This window comes from Lepidochelys olivacea (assembly GCF_965140295.1).
Source record: "Lepidochelys olivacea isolate rLepOli2 genome assembly, chromosome: 4".
In the NCBI taxonomy this organism is placed as follows: domain Eukaryota; kingdom Metazoa; phylum Chordata; order Testudines; family Cheloniidae; genus Lepidochelys; species Lepidochelys olivacea.
The window spans coordinates 8,345,902-8,365,917 of record NC_140414.1 but is presented as its reverse complement, the minus strand read 5'-3'; positions in this window follow the sequence as shown (position 1 = coordinate 8,365,917).

The following is a 20,016-nucleotide window of genomic DNA, read 5'->3' as shown; positions in this document are numbered from 1 at the left end:
TTCCCAGCTTATGGCTGCCTCTGCTGCTTAGCCAAAGGCCTTGGCCTAAGAACAGGGCCTCAGACTGTCACAGTGAGAGAAGGCCCTTCCACAGATTCTTTCTTGTGTACCTCTATCACTAGCTAAATGATAAACATGTAAGCCGAGACAGGCTGAGCTCCACCCTGACATCTGGTGGTGAGGCGTGGCACGTTGTGGAAAAGAACTTCAGGGGCCGATCTCATTTGCATAGGCACACCCACCCCGCCTAGAATGAGGCCATAGCTGCCCAAATGGTCACTTTGGCTGCTGTGGGATCCCCAGTGTCTCTGTTATTGGGGCAGGAAGAATAAATTGTTATTACCCTGATTATGGGAATCAAGGACAGTGGAACTGCACTTGACCTTTTGTTATGATGGAGAGGGGTCTTACATCAACTAAGTAGCACTCGCTAAGCAAGGGACATGGGTTCCAAAACTCTGTGAATTGAGAGAGGCTAGGGACAGGTATTAATACTTGGTGGTATGGGCCCCCCGGGGAGGGCCTTACATGCTAATTGCACTTTCTCCTCTCTCCACTGTGGACTATCAGAGCTGATTTTGATTCTATTAGGAGTCTAGTTACAGGCTGCTGAGCTGAATTCACTTTGGGCTAATGGTGCACCAGCACTGAGGTTCCCCTACTACAAACTGAAATCACAAAAGAGCTAAACTTACTAAGAGCTGAAATCACTGAGTGTTGTGTTAAGTAGTGGGGGAGCCTGAAGATATATGGTGGAGCAGTTTGCAGGACGGTGAGCAGAGCGGTTTGTCGGATGCCTAGAGCAGCTCATGGGGCAGCTGGCAGAGCGGAGCCCCATGGAGAGGTGGGGCCATCAGCTTTGGACCACGTAAGGTGCCCCTTAACTGCCCCCCTCCCCCAATCTCCACCCAGGTTGGGAGGTAAAACTCTGCAGATAAACTTTCAAATTCTGGGGCTTCCCTGACCAGGGATAGAGACTTTTGGGTCGTTGGACTTTGCGTGATTTTTGGGTTGCTGGACTCAAGAACCAAAGGGAAAGGACATGCCCCAGTTTGCTTGGGGTGGGTTTTTTGCTCATGGGTTGTGTTATGAATCCTGTTGGTGGTGTTTCCCCAACATAATGCCACATTGTTTCTCTCTGTTATTAAAAGGCTTTTTGCTACATTCAGACTCTGTGCTTGCGAGAGGGGAAGTATTGCCTCTTGGAGGCGCCCAGCGAGGGTGGTATATATTTGTCCCAGGTCACTGGGTGGGGGCTCGAGCCGGTTTTGCATTGTGTTATTGGAATGGATCCCCTAGATACTGAACCCGGACCTTGTTGCTGCCAACTCTGACAGGCAGAAGGGTTACAAACATATACCTACATTCTTAGAGTACAGGCCTTTACAGACAGGCCTGAATATCTATATCCTAACACAAGACAGATAGTGTCCTGATGAGTCTTCCCCTGTCAGTACAGTAACATGCACAACACCAAAGAACAAAGAGAAAAATAAGTATGCAAATGACTAGGATGCCCCTTGGAAAGCCGTGTCTCCGAAAAGGAGCTAGGTGTCGTCTGAACATGCGCTGCCAGTGTAATGCTGGGACACAAAGGGCTCATGCGATCCTGGGCTGTAGAATGGGGAGCAGTGTGAGCAGGAGCAGGGAGGTAGATGGCATTGGTGAGCCCGATGCAGGACTATTGAGTACAGTTCTGGTGTCCCCTTTGAAAACTAGAGAGGGTACAGAAAAGAGCCACAAAAATGATTGCAAGTCTGGAGAAAATGCCTGACAGTGAGCCATTTGAAGAGCTCAATCTCTTTAGTTTCAGAATGAAGAATGAGGTTATAGACTAGAAGAGCTTTCACAGGGAGAAAATACCAAGTACTAAGGGGCTCTGTGATCTAGCAAAGAAAGGCAGAACAAGAACCAATGGCTGGATGCTGCTGCCAACACATTCAAATTAAAAATAAGGCAATTTGTTACCAGTGAGGGTGATGAGCCATTGGCACAAACTCCCAAGGGCAGTGGTGGATTTTCCATCTCAGTGTATCAGATCAAGACTGGCTGCCTTTCTGGAAGAACTGCTGTAGCCAACCACACGTTATTGGGCTCAGTACAGGGGCAACTGGGTAAAATGTAACGGTCTGACTGGATGAGCTGATGGTCCTTCTAGTCTTGAACTCTATGAACATGCCAGGTGGAGCAGGCACTGTTTGCAGTATAGTGGTAATCTAGACACCTCATAAAACAAGCTTTGCATTTAAATCTTTGTAAACAGACTTTCAGGGGCAGAGCACCTGGTCCTACATGCTTTACTTAGGCAAAAGGCCAGCGCCCCATGTCCTGCTTAGCAGCACTGCCAGGCAAGTAGTGCGTGGGCAGCCTTCCAAATATACCAAAATTCACACTTGGAGCAGTCCATCTTGGGACGGGGTTTGGATTTCTGCAGCAGTGCCTTCATTGAGTGTGTCCTTGGGGGGGGGGGGTTGCTAGAGCAGACCTGGCATGGATGAAGTCGGGGTGCATGGAGCAAGGATACCCCCTTGCAAACTCCATTGACAGGGCTGGGAGGGAGTACCTGATGGAACCAATGGAAATCCTACCTTTCCCTCCCCCAGGGGTGTGTCTTCTCCCTGGCACAAAAAGATGTAACCTGTACTGCTCTACTCCAGAGCCTAACCAATCAGAATAAATTGTCAGTGTCTTTGATTCTCTCTCAAAGTGTATTTGATAGAGGGAGCTTTCTGAATGCAGCACAGATTCAAACCGGCTACGTATTTCACAACCCTTCCGCAGTATCATCGGCCCTCTCCCAACAATCTCCATAGAGTCAGGGGTAGCTGAGAGCTAAGTACAGACCTCAGCAGCTGAACAGATCTCTTGGGCTTTGGTGCTAGCTGAGTACTAGTCACAGGGCCTAGAGAATGTGGAACTGGTCTATTTTCTAGACTTGTCAGTTTGGCACTGCAGCAGAAAGAAGACCATATACTCAATCTGGTGTGGATTTGTGTGTGTCTATTCCTAGCACATCAAAACTTTTCAAAACTTAACTCCCCTTACCCCTGGCAACTGTGAGAGAGAGCTGCAGCTAGCGAGAGATGTCAAGAGTAACAAGAAGGGTTTCTTCAGGTATGTTGGCAACAAGAAGAAAGCCAAGGAAAGTGTGGGCCCCTTAATGAATGAGGATGTGGAAAAAGCTAATGTACTCAATGCTTTTTTTGCCTCACTAACAAGGTCAGCTCCCAGACTGCTGCGCTGGGCATCACAACATGGGGAATAGATGGCCAGCCCTCTGTGGAGAAAGAGGTGGTTAAGGACTATTTAGAAAAGCTGGATGTGCATAAGTCCATGGGGCCGGACGAGTTGCATCCAAGAGTGATAAAGGAATTGGCGGCTGTGATTGCAGAGCCACTGGCCATTATCTTTGAAAACTCGTGGCGAACGGGGGAAGTCCCAGATGACTGGAAAAAGGCTAATGAAGTGCCCATCTTTAAAAAAGGGAAGAAGGAGGATCCTGGGAACTACAGGCCAGTCAGCCTCACCTCAGTCCCCGGAAAAATCATGGAGCAGGTCCTCAAAGAATCAATCCTGAAGCACTTACATGAGAGGAAAGTGATCAGGAACAGTCAGCATGGATTCACCAAGGGAAGGTCATGCCTGACTAATCTAATCGCCTTCTATGATGAGATTACTGGTTCTGTGGATGAAGGGAAAGCAGTGGATGTATTGTTTCTTGACTTTAGCAAAGCTTTTGACACACTCTCCCACAGTATTCTTGTCAGCAAGTTAAAGAAGTATGGGCTGGATGAATGCACTATAAGGTGGGTAGAAAGTTGGCTACATTGTCGGGCTCAACGGGTAGTGATCAATGGCTCCATGTCTAGTTGGCAGCCGGTGTCAAGTGGAGTGCCCCAGGGGTTGGTCCTGGGGCCGGTTTTGATCAATATCTTCATAAATGATCTGGAGGATAGTGTGGATTGCACTCTCAGCAAATTTGCGGATGATACTAAACTGGGAGGAGTGGTAGATACGCTGGAGGGCAGGGATAGGATACAGAGGGACCTAGACAAATTGGAGGATTGGGCCAAAAGAAATCTGATGAGGTTCAATAAGGATAAGTGCAGGGTTCTGCACTTAGGAAGGAAGAACCCAATGCGCAGCTACAGACTAGGGACCGAATGGCTAGGCAGCAGTTCTGCGGAAAAGGACCTAGGGGTGACAGTGGACGAGAAGCTGGATATGAGTCAGCAGTGTGCCCTTGTTGCCAAGAAGGCCAATGGCATTTTGGGATGTATAAGTAGGGGCATAGCGAGCAGATCGAGGGACGTGATCGTCTACCTCTGTTCGACATTGGTGAGGCCTCATCTGGAGTACTGTGTCCAGTTTTGGGCCCCACACTACAAGAAGGATGTGGATAAATTGGAGAGAGTCCAGCGAAGGGCAACAAAAGTGATTAGGGGTCTGGAACACATGACTTATGAGGAGAGGCTGAGGGAACTGGGATTGTTGAGTCTGCAGAAGAGAAGAATGAGGGGGGATTTGATAGCTGCTTTCAACTACCTGAGAGGTGGTTCCAGAGAGGATGGTTCTAGACTATTCTCAGTGGTAGAAGAGGACAGGACAAGGAGTAATGGTCTCAAGTTGCAGTGGGGGAGGTTTAGGTTGGATATTAGGAAAAACCTTTTCACTAGGAGGGTGGTGAAACACTGGAATGTGCTACCTAGGGAGGTGGTAGAATCTCCTTCCTTAGAAGTTTTTAAGGTCAGGCTTGACAAAGCCCTGGCTGGGATGGTTTAGTTGGGGATTGGTCCTGCTTTGAGCAGGGGGTTGGACTAGGTGACCTCCTGAGGTCCCTTCCAACCCTGATATTCTATGATTCTATGATTCTCTCTTCTTCTTTATTGCTTCCTAGGAAAGGAAAGAACCCCTAATGCAGCAGGAACTCTTTTCCTTCACCTCCTGATCTGCAGCAAGCAGGCCTCTGATTTGCAGGGACAGGGCATTAGGCAGAGATGTATTTCAGTTTAACAAAGTGTTGTTGTTGTAAACTTAGAGTTATTATTTCAGCAATATTCCTCTGAACACTAGAGCTGGTCACCCATTTTCATCAGAAAGATTTGTTTTGACAAACAATGGCTTTTCAATTATAGAGCAGGGTTTTCAAAAAAATTTCCAGTTTTGTCAAAAATTCAGGTTTTGTCAAAAATATAATCCCTCCAAGGCCAACTTTTATTTTGTTTTTCAGTTGTTGAATCCCTCCCCTGAATTTTTCATCGGGGGGGGGTGTTGGGTATTAACAAGAACCTACAAGATTTTGATGTAAACTAAAAGTATTTTATTTTCAGATTTGTTAAATAATTTCCTGACCAGCTCTACTGAATAGTCCTGTCTGAAATCAGTCAGATGTGATTTTGCAGGATGTAAATCTGTTGCCATTAGCTTTGTAGGAGGTTACACATAATTGCTGTGTGTGGGATACTCAAAGGGGAAGGTTTGAATAATTCATCTGATGAGTCATCTCTCTTTCCATTGAAAAGCTCACAAAGGAGCATTAGGAGATTTGGAGGACCAGTGACTGCTACCCTCAGAAAGTTACTCTCACCAACAGAAGTTGGTCCAATGAAAGATTTTATTAAGATAATGTTGAAGTAAAAAGAAAATGGTACAGAGTTTAAGCATAGAAGATTCTGCTTATCAGGGAATAAGGTACAGATTATCAAGGGGTGCGAAATTCGGTTTAGGAATGGGTGGCGTAAGGAATACATAATCTGCAATCTCCCTGATTGGGGGTAAAAGTTTAACTGGTCAAAGTACAGACATTGAGCTACAGGGGTATGTTGTCCATATAATGGCTATGTTTAGGTGTGGAGTATAATGAGTGGATACGATGATGAGGATGGATCTACCCTCATTTGGTGGGATTTAATGTTCGGTGAGTTTATGGTTCCAGTTCATATGGTCCAATGGAAAAAGCCTCTCAGTCCCTTTCCCATAGTTGATGCACGATGTTGTACCGGCTCACACCTCCTGGTACTGTTGGTGGCCGGTGATGAGTTCGATGTAGATGTCCCTGGACCATCAGATGGTGTCTGAGACCATGAGGTGCCGCATGAGCCGTGCGTAGCGTCGACCGATCCCACAGGTCCGCAGCACACGCTCGTTGCAGGGGTCCCAAGTGCCCAGGGCCCCGACTTTCAGGGTGTCCATCTGCACCTCGTAGCCCTTCGCTTTCAGGGTGTCGGCCAAAGGGGCGTCTTTTTCCAGCTTACGAGCTTGGGCTTCGCGGAAGGCCGGGGTCCTGTTCTTGAAGGAGACCGTGATGTCGACGAGGATGATCTTTTTCTGGGCCTTGTCGGTGACTACCACGTCAGGTCGTAACTGGCTGTCAGTACCGGGTATTACTTACCCACCTTGTCTCTCTAGTATCTGGGGACTAACACGGCTACAACACCACTGCACGCCCTCAGAACAAACATTCTGAAATAGGTTTCAGAGCAGCAGCTGTGTTAGTCTGTATTCGCAAAAAGAAAAGGAGTACTTGGGGCACCTTAGAGATTAATTCTCTAAGGTGCCACTAGTACTCCTATTCTGAAATAGGCCTTCCCCAGAAAAAGCCTGCATCTTATGCATTGTAGCCAGGCCAAATTCTGCTCTCAGTTATGGGCTTGCAAGTCCCTTTGAAATGACCCTTTGAGCAGTCCCATTTGGGTAGTCCAGAGGCAGTTGCTTGCACCCATGTAACAGTATTTGGCCCTCTCTACAAATTGTCTGCTGGGGTAAGATGGGAGAATTGCAGGGTTAAGGGCAGAGGGAAAGTTGGCCAAGTGATCTTTAACTGAGTTTCTCCATACTTTCAGATGTTTGCTTTATTTTTAACATGGAGCCTGCACCTTGATTTCCAGGCTCCCTAATGTTAAGTTTCTGTTTTTTTCAGAAAACTACCATAGTATTTTATGATGATCCCCCCTGAAGTAAGTGATATTGGGGAAAACAACTTAACTTCAGCTGAGCAAAGTCTCTGCCTTTGGATATAACTGAGAACTGCAGGACTCCCTGCACTGGCAAAGATACAGCTGCAGGAGCTATCAGTCCGTCTGTGTCTGGCCAAAATGCACTGAGCCCCCACTGGGACCACAGGGCTGTTCTCAAGGTAAGCTATACCTTCCTGTGACACCTTTGTCCTTGGCCACTTTCAGAGAAGTGCGTAGGGTGGATTAGGTCTGTTGCTGTATGGCAAGTTCTAGCTCATGGCTGGAGTGGTTGTATATTACTAGGACCCTGCCAAAGTCACGTCCATTTTCATCAACTTCACAGTCACAGGCTTCTTTAAATGGTCAATTTCACGGTTCAGGTATTTACCTCTGAAATTTCATGGTGTTATAACCCTGGTGGTCCTGACCCTAAAAAAGGGTTGTGGGGCTATTATAGGAGGGGGGTCATGGCATTGCCTCCCTTACTTGGGGGGTGCTGCAGCTGCTCCCAGAGGCACTCCCTTCAGAACTGGGCAGCCGGAGAGCCGTGGGCAGCGCAGATGGGAGGGTGACATGGTATTCGTGGGGGTCATCACTCTTTCGGGGGGCAGGGCATGGTAGGAGACCCAGTTTGGGTGCCCTCAGCTCTCCCCCTCCCCAGCAGATTTCACTGGGAAGACCAGATTTCACAGTCTGTGACGTGTCTTTCATGGCTGTGAATGTGGTAGGGTCCTATATACTACCCACCAAATGTTGAGCAGAAGCACAATGACCCACCTCTCAATTCTCTTTTCTGGATTTCTGTTTCTTTAGTAAGATTTTATTATTTGACAGATAGCGGCCTGGGTTTCACTGCATGGCCTATCCCAGAGGTTACACAAGCAGATGCAAATTTCTCCGAAATGTCCCTTGCCCTGCAGTTAGGAGCGCACCTTTCCCTCTGCCCCTGCCATGTGCCATACAGAGCCATCATCTAGTCTGACCTCCTGTATATCACAGGCCACCAGCCCTCGCTGGTACCTGCACCTTAAACCCAGCTGCTTGCATGGGATTTTTTACTGCTCGGCTACATACAAACGAGTCCTCTGCTTGGCATTTCTAGTTGTAGGCTGTGTCTGATATAGATCCTTTCCCCCAACACCTTTCAGGCATGCTCCTGAGTGACTAAAATGCATACAGAGTCTACAGCTCCCTGCCAGGAGACGTCTGACAATGCTGTTGTCATCCTTAGGCACAGCATGCCCCAGCAGGTCGAGGAAGCATGCTAAATACCACACATGCACACGTGTGAGTTGGCTGCCTGACCCAGCTCACAGAAACACTGGCTTCTCACTGGAAATCCTAAGACCTGGAGAAAGATTGTAAGAGGTAACAGACCATTCATTTGGTCTTGGAAAGTTGGGCTGCTTGCAGAGATGAGAAATACCATTGTGGTTCTAAAAGGCTCCGCCAATGGGTAATCATCATCATGATGATCCCATTATGCCTCTGGCATTTAGGGCAGCAATGAAGATCCTCAGCTCCACCTCCCTTGTAAGGTAACTCCCATCTCTTCATGTGCGAATATATTTATGCCTGTATCTGTAATTTTCACTTCATGCATCTAAAGAAGTGGGTTTTTACCCACGAAAGCTTATGCCCAAATAAATCTGTTAGTCTTTAAGGTGTCACCAGACTCCTTGTTGTTTCTGTGTATACAGACTAACATGGCTACCCCTCTGATACTCCACTCCTGTCTGTCTCTGGCAAGTCTTTCAATGGTCCCCCAGCCGTACCCCAGGTTTTTCAGTTTGGCTTCCACAGCTCTTCTCCATGTTGTTTTCGGGCAGCCTCTTTTTCGCTTGCCTTCAGGTGTCCATCTTATTGCTACTCTGATGATGGAATCAGTTTGCATCCGAAGCACATGACTGATCCATCTCCAATGCCTCCTGGCAATGATGGTGCTCAGATCCACTTGGCTGCACTGTGTCAATTGATCTTGGTTTGAGATCATTCTGGGCCAAAAGATACGGAGGATTTTTCTGAGGCAGGTTGTACGGGATGAAGACGGTTCGGACATGTCAGACTTTCTCATTCCCCAGCATTCTGCACTCTAAAGTAGTGTTGAAAGTATGCAGCTCTGATAAATCTTGACTTTGGTTTTGGTGTTGTATTTTGATGATTTCCTGACTGTATTTAAGCTCCTGAATGTGTTCCTGGCTTTACTGATTTTGTTCCGGATGTCCTGGCTTGGGCAGCACCATCAGCCAGGACGGTGGAACAAGTATGTGAATGTTTCTACATTGGTGAGAACATAATCCTCTATCCATATTGATGATGGAGAGGCAATATTAAAAGTCATGAGATCGATCTTATTGCAATTGACTTTCAGTCCAATTTGCTGGCTGAATGCGTTGAGTCGAGTTTTTTCTTGTATATGGTTTTTGTTTTTTCTTGCCAATAGGTAAGGTAGATACATTTTTAGACACCCTGAGCATGAGACTCATTACAGTGTGCTGGATAGCTCTGTTAAAATAAATCCTATACCAGAGTCTCCATGGTAGAGCCTGCATTTTTATGGTGTTATAATGCAGACACAATGAATCTGCTACTGGCTGCCATTGGGTATACTTGGCAAAATAGATTATGTTTATCCTTCTGGAATAAGAATTAACTTGACAGGTTTGTGTTACAGGACAGCTTTACTGAAAGAATAACACACTAGTAGACATGACCCATAACAGACAATACAGGACCAGATTCTGCCATCCTTGGATTTGCAGAGTACCCTGCGAGCAGCCCCATTTAAACCAGTGTAGATATCATGGAGTACAGTACTACTCTGGATGAGCAAGGGTGGTAAAAATCTGGCCCAAAATGGTGATGATAATACATAATCGTTTATATTTATTTAGTGCTTTTCACTTACTGGGGTCCCAAAGTACAAACTCCCAGGCCAGTCAGTAAGCCACATTTTTAAGAAAACAAAACAACCAGAAAATCTGGACATGCTCAACCCCAAGTCAACCTTAACTCTCCTGCATAGCCCTGATCACCATTCATCCCCTTGCTTACCACTGCAGGCCACAGATCTCCACTGGTCCAAAGAAAACTCCACACACTGGCTTGTAAATTGCCAGACCAGTCACTAATTAAGGCCCAGAGACCAGATGCTTTCCAACCTTCACCACCTGGGCCAGAGACAACAACACCTCACAGTTTATTCTTAACACATGGCCCTGTGTTTGCAGAATCTGTAAACGCCTTCGGTCCAGCCCATTTGGCTGGTGGAGTTTGAAGATTCCATCAGCTACACTCTCAGAGTTAGTAAAGTTCATGAGGCGTAGGGAGAAATGTCTAAATATCCCCAAGATGGAGCAGAGAACTTACAGGTGCCAATGTTTGTAACAATTTATTCCAGAACAAACGACCCAGTCCGATCCAGCAGGAGCAGCAGTGGAAGTAGATTTCAGAGTAGCAGTCGTGTTAGTCTGTATTCGCAAAAAGAAAAGCATCTGATGAAGTGACCTGTAGCTCACGAAAGCTCATGCTCAAATAAATTGGTTAGTCTCTAAGGTGCCACAAGTCTTCCTTTTCTTTTTAGTGGAAGTAGACAAGGTTTTAACTATCTTAAGTGAAATCCTGGCCCTGTTTAAGCTGATGAGAGTTTTGCCATTGACTCTAGCATTTCACTTGAGGTTGTTTAGCCCTGCTAGTGTTGGCTGACTACCCGTCTTGTGCGTAGTCCACTAGCACACAGAGCTTCCCAGGCAAGTCACTCCATTTCCCCAGTTTTACAGTTTATAAACTCAGTCTGTAGGGAACCTTCACTACAATATTCACTACCACCAAGTGCCAGGAGCATCTCACTGGGGCGGTAACACAATGGCCTTCTGCAGGAGTGAGAGGCAGCCTACGCTGAGCTTCTTATCGCCTCTTCATGTTTTCTTCCCTCTTCAAGGTCTGGCTCAGTTATTCTTGGTCTCCATGTTGCATAGCTGCACCTTCTGAAGTGGGAGAGCCCTTCACAATGGAATGTCGAAGGGGAACTTTCCTTTTATGACCAAGAAAACACCTTGCAATTGAATTCCAGGTGATGAGGAGGCAGGGTGCTTTTGCATATGCAGTTTTTGGCAGCTGTGATGGTCATGTTGCTGTGGCAGGCTCACCGGAGGGGGCCTCTTTTTGATGTGGGATTTGGTTTTAATTTCCTCCAATAGCCATTTCTGTCAGAGCTGCTTGTGAAGGAGGCACTGGGGTTAATGTGGCCTAACAATGAAAGATGTGCTGATCAGAAAGTATGAACGGGAAGAGATGAAAAGGGACCTTGTTTGGCCACGTTCTTTTTATTAAATTATATTTTTCATAGATGTTAAGACCAGAAGGGACCAGTAGGATCATCTAGACTGACCTCCTGCATGACCCAGGCCAGAGGACCTCACTCGGTGATCCCTGCATAATTTTAATGTGACATAATATTCGTGCCCACTGCAAGAATTTTCACAGGATTAGAACCATTCTAAGCCAGGCTCTTACCCCTAGCCCAATAAATCACTTGAGATTGCAAAATGCAACAAAATCAAATACAGTAGAGTATAGCAAATTGCCTTTTGACAGCATGTCATGTAGCACTCCGACGTGACACCCTTTTATTACATATCCCACACACAAACTCTGTTAAAAGAACATTATGAAGGTTCTAAAGTCAAGCATGCAAAGGTTTGGAAATACCAGATTTACAGTTGTCCATGCAACCTTAATTTGGCCCCCTTGTGTATAGACATTATGTAAGTGTCTTTAATTACATGATCACATGATTACATGATCACATTGCCATATGACCTCATATTCATTCAATGCACAGTGTTCTTTTAACATTTTCTTGTGCATAATTTCCTAGGTTTTAAAAATAGCAACTTGAGAAAACAGAATTTCCGTCATGTGGCATCATATTGACACCCATGTGGGTTTTTGGTAAGGCTGGGATTTTTAGATCCATCACACAGCCCTCTGTCACTTGAGCTAATGGAGGAACTGATAGCAGTGGTAGGTTATCATCCTCTCTGTGGATCAACACTGGTGGGGGAGAGGGGAGGCACATATTTTGCCAGCGGGTTTCACAGCTATTTGCTGACAGCAGAGGAATGGTGAGACTCTGGATTCTTGGATTCCATTCCAGGCTCTGGAGGGAGTGTTCTCCAAAGGGCACAGACTCTTCTGCCCATTTGCCACCTGTTTGACCCCTTCTGCCCCAGGTCAAAGACACCCTGTCTTTGTCCCAGTCCTCACCTACCCAGTCCCAGTCTCCACTCCTCAGGCTTATTATCCCAGGCTCAGTCTCTCCTTGTTGAGCGCTAGTCTCACTGTACAAGTCCTAATATCCCCCGACTCCCAGTCCCTCCCTCTCCTCACACCCAGTCCCAGGCTCCTGCCCAGCCAGTCCCCATTCCTCATTCCCAATGCCTCATCCAAACTGTCTCTCCCCTGCACTCCTGTCTATTTGTCCAGCCAGTCCCAGTTCTCCCTCAGCACTAATGCTCTTTATCAGATCTGTCTACCCTCTTCCTCTGCCCCTGTTCCTCCCAAGAGTGGTTCCTAATGCCAGTGTCTTTGTCCAGCTGGTCCCACTCTCTCACCCTCGCCCCTAACTCTCGTCTTATCTCTGTGACCCCTCCAGTCAACTGGGGTCCCAGTCGCGCTCTCATTTCCCTCACTGGCACCAGTTCCAAGCTCCCCATCCAACTCCAGTCTCAGGCCATGTCTCCACTACAGCTTATGTCAGCATAATCACCCCCTGAGGAATGTAAGTTACCCCGACCTGGTGTGGACAGTGCTATGTCAGCGGGAGAGCTTCTCCAACTGACATAGCTACTGCTGCTCGCAGAGGTGGTTTGATTATGCCAATGGGAGAGCTCTCTCCCATCGGCATAGAGCGTCTTCACCAGACGTGCTGTATGTGTAGCCAATCCCTCCGTCTTACCAGCCTCCGTTCCCCACACTGTTCCTTTCCCTCTCCAAAGTCCAATTTTTGTCCCCTCTGCATTCAAATACATTTGTTTCCTCCTACACATTGCCTGCATGCCAGCAGGCGGTCACTGAGCGCACATGGCTAACAAGACTCCCTGCACTCTATTCCAGTGCCCAGCCTCATCCTGACCCAGAGTAATTGGGAGCAGAAACTATAGGGAAATCCTGTAGTCTATGGGGTGGTGCATGCTCAGATACACTGTGGGGATGGCACATGTAGAGTCAAGGCAGCACTAGGAGCTGTGAGGGGACTGAGCACGCTCAGTGAGGATGGACTCTCTGAAGATTTTAGCTGAGCATATATGAACTGTGATTTTCCAGAGGCTCATAAGTTGGCCAAATTTGGGCTGATTTGTACAGGGATAGTTAAAGGCACATCCCGGACACAAAGGCTACCCCCTTTCAAATGTCAAACTCCTTCTCCAAAGCACGGGGGGAGAACTACAGCATCTCAAAACACATCAGCTGGAGACGTCTGCTCGACACACAGGAACGGCAGTGGAGGACTGGGTCTAGGAGTGGGAACACTGCATGATCCTACCCCAGAAAAGCTGAAGGCATGAGGCCTGATACCACGGGAGATGGCACTCAGAGAGGGCACAGACTGCTAGCTCTGCCACTATGACAAAAATCATGAGAGCTCTTTGGGACCACAAAAGCTCGTTTAGGCCATTTTAGAGGAAATTCCTTGAAACGTTTTGCTCCCTCTACAGCGGGAGAGTCAGCTAAGCCTCCTGGCTTTCCAGGAGGAAGGATGCCTGAAATAGTTCATTCTGCAACCTGTTTGCCTAGAAAGTCTGGGGCCCATGCTGGCATGGTGCAGCACGAAGGTGGTAGAATTATTCTTACCATTAATTTAAAGCACCCAGAAGAATGTGAGACACTTAGTAAAAAACATTGACAGGCACGGTCCATGCCCTGAAGCTCTTACAGTCTAAACTGTGGACATGCCAAAGCAAGCAAGTGTTACAAACAGCAGAAACAGGTGACGGTCACACAGTCACTCCCTTTCAACATCTGACCATCTGGCTAGTTCTGCTCACGTGACACCCAGCAAGGAAGCTAGATATGTGATAGTGAACAGTCTTGGTAGAAGGCGTCCCAGAGGAAGTGAGTGTTGGGGAGGGATTTAAATGAGGGCCAGGTCGTGGCTTGGGGGACCGGTGTGGAGAGGGCACTCCAGGGAACAGGACAGCAGGAACAAAGGTGCAGAGACACTTGTGAGAGATTTCAGAGTAACAGCCTTGTTAGTCTGTATTCGCAAAAAGAAAAGGAGTACTTGTGGCACCTTAGAGACTAACCAATTTATTTGAGCATGAGCTTTCGTGAGCTACAGCTCACTTCATCGGATGCATACCGTGGAAACTGCAGCAGACTTTATATATACACAGAGAATATGAAAAAATACCTCCTCCCACCCCACTGTCCTGCTGGTAATAGCTTATCTAAAGTGATCATCAAGTTGGGCCATTTCCAGCACAAATCCAGGTTTTCTCACCCTCCACCCCCCCACACACAAACTCACTTTCCTGCTCTATTACCACTCTATTACCAGTAGGAGAGTGAGTTTGTGTGGGGGGGGGGTGGAGGGTGAGAAAACCTGGATTTGTGCTGGAAATGGCCCAACTTGATGATCACTTTAGATAAGCTATTACCAGCAGGACAGTGGGGTGGGAGGAGGTATTGTTTTATGATCTCTGTGTGTATATAAAGTCTGCTGTAGTTTCCACGGTATGCATCCGATGAAGTCAGCCTCACCTCAGTCCCTGGAAAAATCATGGAGCAGGTCCTCAAAGAATCAATCCTGAAGCACTTACATGAGAGGAAAGTGATCAGGAACAGCCAGCATGGATTCACCAAGGGAAGGTCATGCCTGACTAATCTAATCGCCTTCTATGATGAGATTACTGGTTCTGTGGATGAAGGGAAAGCAGTGGATGTATTGTTTCTTGACTTTAGCAAAGCTTTTGACACGGTCTCCCACAGTATTCTTGTCAGCAAGTTAAGGAAGTATGGGCTGGATGAATGCACTATAAGGTGGGTAGAAAGTTGGCTACATTGTCGGGCTCAACGGGTAGTGATCAATGGCTCCATGTCTAGTTGGCAGCCGGTGTCAAGTGGAGTGCCCCAGGGGTTGGTCCTGGGGCCGGTTTTGTTCAATATCTTCATAAATGATCTGGAGGATGGTGTGGATTGCACTCTCAGCAAATTTGCGGATGATACTAAACTGGGAGGAGTGGTAGATACGCTGGAGGGGAGGGATAGGATTCAGAAGGACCTAGACATATTGGAGGATTGGGCCAAAAGAAATCTGATGAGGTTCAATAAGGATAAGTGCAGGGTCCTGCACTTAGGACGGAAGAACCCAATGCACCGCTACAGACTAGGGACCGAATGGCTAGGCAGCAGTTCTGCAGAAAAGGACCTAGGGGTTACAGTGGACGACAAGCTGGATATGACTCAGTGTGCTCTTGTTGCCAAGAAGGCCAATGGCATTTTGAGATGTATAAGTAGGGGCATAGCGAGCAGATCGAGGGACGTGATCGTTCCCCTCTATTCGACATTGGTGAGGCCTCATCTGGAGTACTGTGTCCAGTTTTGGGCCCCACACTTCAAGAAGGATGTGGATAAATTGGAAAGAGTCCAGCGAAGGGCAACAAAAATGATTAGGGGACTGGAACACATGAGTTATGAGGAGAGGCTGAGGGAGCTGGGATTGTTTAGCCTGCAGAAGAGAAGAATGAGGGGGGATTTGATAGCTGCTTTCAACTACCTGAAAGGGGGTTCCAAAGAGGATGGCTCTAGACTGTTCTCAATGGTAGCAGATGACAGAACGAGGAGTAATGGTCTCAAGTTGCAGTGGGGGAGGTTTAGATTGGATATTAGGAAAAACTTTTTCACTAAGAGGGTGGTGAAACACTGGAATGCGTTACCTAGGGAGGTGGTAGAATCTCCTTCCTTAGAAGTTTTTAAGGTCAGGCTTGACAAAGCCCTGGCTGGGATGATTTAACTGGGAATTGGTCCTGCTTCGAGCAGGGGGTTGGACTAGATGACCTTCTGGGGTCCCTTCCAACCCTGATATTCTATGATTCTATGATTCTAAGTGAGCTGTAGCTCACGAAAGCTCATGCTCAAATAAATTGGTTAGTCTCTAAGGTGCCACAAGTACTCCTTTTCTACTTGTGGGAGAAACAGCCAAGCCATGGGTCAGGCTGGCTATCTGGGAGAGCAGAGGGTGAGCTGGGATACAAAGCAGTGGAGTCCAGGGATAGGACACTGGACTAGGAGGATGCCGGATCCCTGAGTTCTCTTCCTGAGGCAAGTCTCCTCACTCTCTAGCCTTTTGTCTCCTCTCCTGCCTTTTATCAGACTTGTCCATGTAGCCATTCAGTCCTATGGGGCAGGGGTGTTTCAGTACCTAACATAATGGGGTCCTGTCTCTCTTGGGGCCTCCAGATGCTATTGTCAAACACACAGTAGTGTCAGCTAACTAGGGCAGGGTAGAGTTATGCAGCATTTTGAGGGCAAGAACAAGAAGAGGGAATGAGTGGCTTATGGCTTGGCTACTCAGGAGTAATGTAGCCATCTCAAAGGAGTGCTGATAAAACTCTTCTATGACACCACACCATCATGCAGCCCACAGCTGGCGCACGTGGTGCTGACTCTAAATAAATTGCTGGAAGTGCAAGCTTAAGCATTCTACCCTGGATTGTCTGAGAATCTACGTCAGTTTCAACCATCCCAGAATAGCTGTAGGGAGATACATGATCTCATTTGCAAGGGTAGCTTGTCAAAGGCAGAAGAAGTGTTGCAATTACCATGCCTGTCACAGTAATGCCATAGTTACAATAAACAAATCCAGGTGAACAAATTACAATGACATTTTTAAAGTACATCGTGTTCCTTTTTTCTTACAGTTATTATTGGTTCCAATGGCATTCCTGCAAGATCAGACCTTTAACCATGAAGAAGTTAAATGCCATCTGCCTTTTCCACACAGAGAGACTGAAGCTCAGAGGTTAAATGACTTGCCCAAGGTTACACAGCAAATCCGTGTCAGAGCAAAGATAGGAAGACATGCTTCTAGCCTCTCCAACCAATGGCTATGCTCCTAGACCACACTTCCTCACAGGCAGCCTGTCTAACCATTCCTTAGGAACCTCGATTCCCCAGCCTGCACATTCTGTTGCAAATTACCTGTCCTCTGCTACCTACACTGGCTTCCCACAGAATATCCAATCAAGATCAACATCTCTGGGCTTGTCTTTAACGCGCTCCATGTCCTGGGCCCAAGGTACCTAAAAGAGTCTAAAGCTCTGGGATGGAAATTGTGGCGGACAGCAATGCTGCTCTGGCTCAGTGGAAGTCTCTACAATAATGGTAATGCTTGTCTGTGCAGGAAACAGCTTTTCCAGGGGCCGGGCCGAGACTGTGAAATGAGCTCCCATAGGAACTAAGAACCATCACAAACCTCCCCATCTCTCGCTCCCGGTGCCGGGCGCACTGTACCAACCTGCCTTCTCTAATATAAACACACCAATGTAATCTAATTTAATCTCATTCTCTCTCTCTCTCTATATATATATCTATATATACACAAATGGAAAAAATATCCCAAAGATTTCACTGCACACCTTTCTCCCCCAGGGAGAGGAAGAGAGAATAAACAACGCATGACAGCGGTTAGTCATGTTGCTTAGTGCATTACGGATGATGCTTCGATACTATGGTGATGAGTGCAGTATAAAAACCTGTATATACTAGACTAAAAGTGGCTCTTAGAAACTATTCAGCAATGTTGGACGCAGGGAAGAAGGATTAGTGGCAGGATTAGAGGCAGTCAAATAAATTTTTTGTGGCTCTGCAACTCAGCATGGAGATCATAGCTATGTACATGGTATACACCAGACTGACTGGATCTTTCCTCTGTAAAGCATTTTGAACAGTATCTAATCACACTAGCCCCAGACAGAATAGGAAAGGGTGTATATATATATATATATGTAACCCTTCTGCCAGGCCGAGTTGACAGCTGCAAGGGCCGGGTTCAGTACATAGGGGTTCCCTTTCAACAATACAATGCAAAACTGGCTTGAGCCCCCACCCAGTGACCTGGGAAAATTACACACACACCCCTGGGTGCCTCAAAGAGGCAATACTTTCCCTCTCGCAAGCACAGAGTCTCGGTATAGCAAAAATCTTTAATAATATGAGGTAAACAACTCAGCATTAAATTAGGAAAACACCACAGCTAGGGTTCATAAACACAAACCATGAACCAGAAGACCCACCCCACAAGCAGATTGGACTGTGTCCTTTCCCTTCGGTTCTTGAGTCCAGCAACCCAAAAGTCACCCCTCCCACAGTTTCTGTCCCTGGTCAGTGCAGCCCCCCCCAGAGTTCAGAATTTCATCTGCAGAGTTTACCTCCCAGGTTGTGTGGAAGGGGGGGGGGTATGGGGGCACCTTACATGCTCCGCTGCTTGTTAGGGGGCTTATTCCTTCACGCATTTACTTCCTTGGTCCTTCTCGCATGAACAGAGAGCAACAATACCCGAAGTCCAAAGGTGCAAACAATTCGATGTTTATTGGGGTGAACTTCCAGCAAGCATGATTCCAGTTTCCTTCCTTAGTACCTTCCTTCCCAGCTCTGACACCACAGAGCCTTACACCTGTGTCCCTGTTCCCATTTCTGCCCTTAGCCAAACATTATTCCAATTTCCTTACCCCCATTCCCATTTCCCCCTTTAGCAAAACATGACTGCAATTTCCTTACCCCTATTCCCTGTTCCCATTTCCCCTCTTTAGCAAAACATGATTTCAATTTCCGCACCCCCATTCCCATCCCCTCCCACCCACTCCCACTCCCACTCACTTCCTCATTGACTGCAGACTATATAGTAAAACTTGAGTGCTGTTTAGCTATACCTTAACCAATCATTTTCCTGAAATTTAACTAACCAATCCTAACATATTGTAACATGATTATGTAACCAATTATATCCCACCACCTTAATTAGTTCACACCCAGCAAAATTAATTATACAGCAGACAGGAACAATCACAGAACCAGACAGAGATTATACAGACAAACAATAGCAAAGTGGAAACTATAATGACAAGACAATACAGAAGTGAGGGTTTCACATCCCAGCTATTGATAAGTGAGTTCTTGCCAGAGAGGATGCTATCAAACTAAGTTTCCTTTTACATTTTCTAGGCACTTCCCTTTCTCTGGAGGTGATAGGAATACAATCCTGTCCTGATAGTGCCTAACAGCCCAATAGCACCTTATTTCAATGTGACTAGTTTGGAATGTGAGGATGTGACCGTTCGCTTCCCAGCTTGTGGCTGCCTCTGCTGCTTAGCCAAAGGCCTTAGCCTAAGAACAGGGCCTCACACTGTCACAGTAAGAGAAGGCCCTTACACCAGCAGACAGTGATTTTGATTCTTTCTTTTATACCTCTATCACTAGCCAAGTGATAAGAATACACCTAAATTCTTAAAGTACATGCCTTTGCAGACAGGCCTGAATATCTATATCCTAACACTGCTTATGCTAACGGCCAATTGCCATGCCTCTCTCTGGGGTTCTGCTGCAATCTTCACCACCAGCCGCGCCTCCCCACCAGCCATCCTGCTAGTGGCTCACTAATATGTCTTCAGGCCCCCCCCTTAACACAGCTCTCAGTGATTTCACCTCTTTGGAACTTTAGCAATAATGCTTAGACCTAGATATCAGTGATTTCAGCTCTGCAGCATGTAACAAGACTCCTAATAGAATCAAAATTAGCTCTGTTATTACACCATGGAATAGAGGAGAAGTCAAAGTAGTGTTTAAGGCCCACCCTACCAGATACAAATACCTATCCCCAACCTTTCTCAATTGCCGAGCAAGTGCTACTTAGTTGAGGGTGGGTCCCTCTGTCATAAAATGCCCTGTACAGTTCTACTGTCCTTGATTCACATCACCAGGATAACAACGCTTTATTACTCCTGCCCCAATAACAAGAGCCTGGGGATCCCACAGCAGCCAAAGTGACCATTTGGGCAAG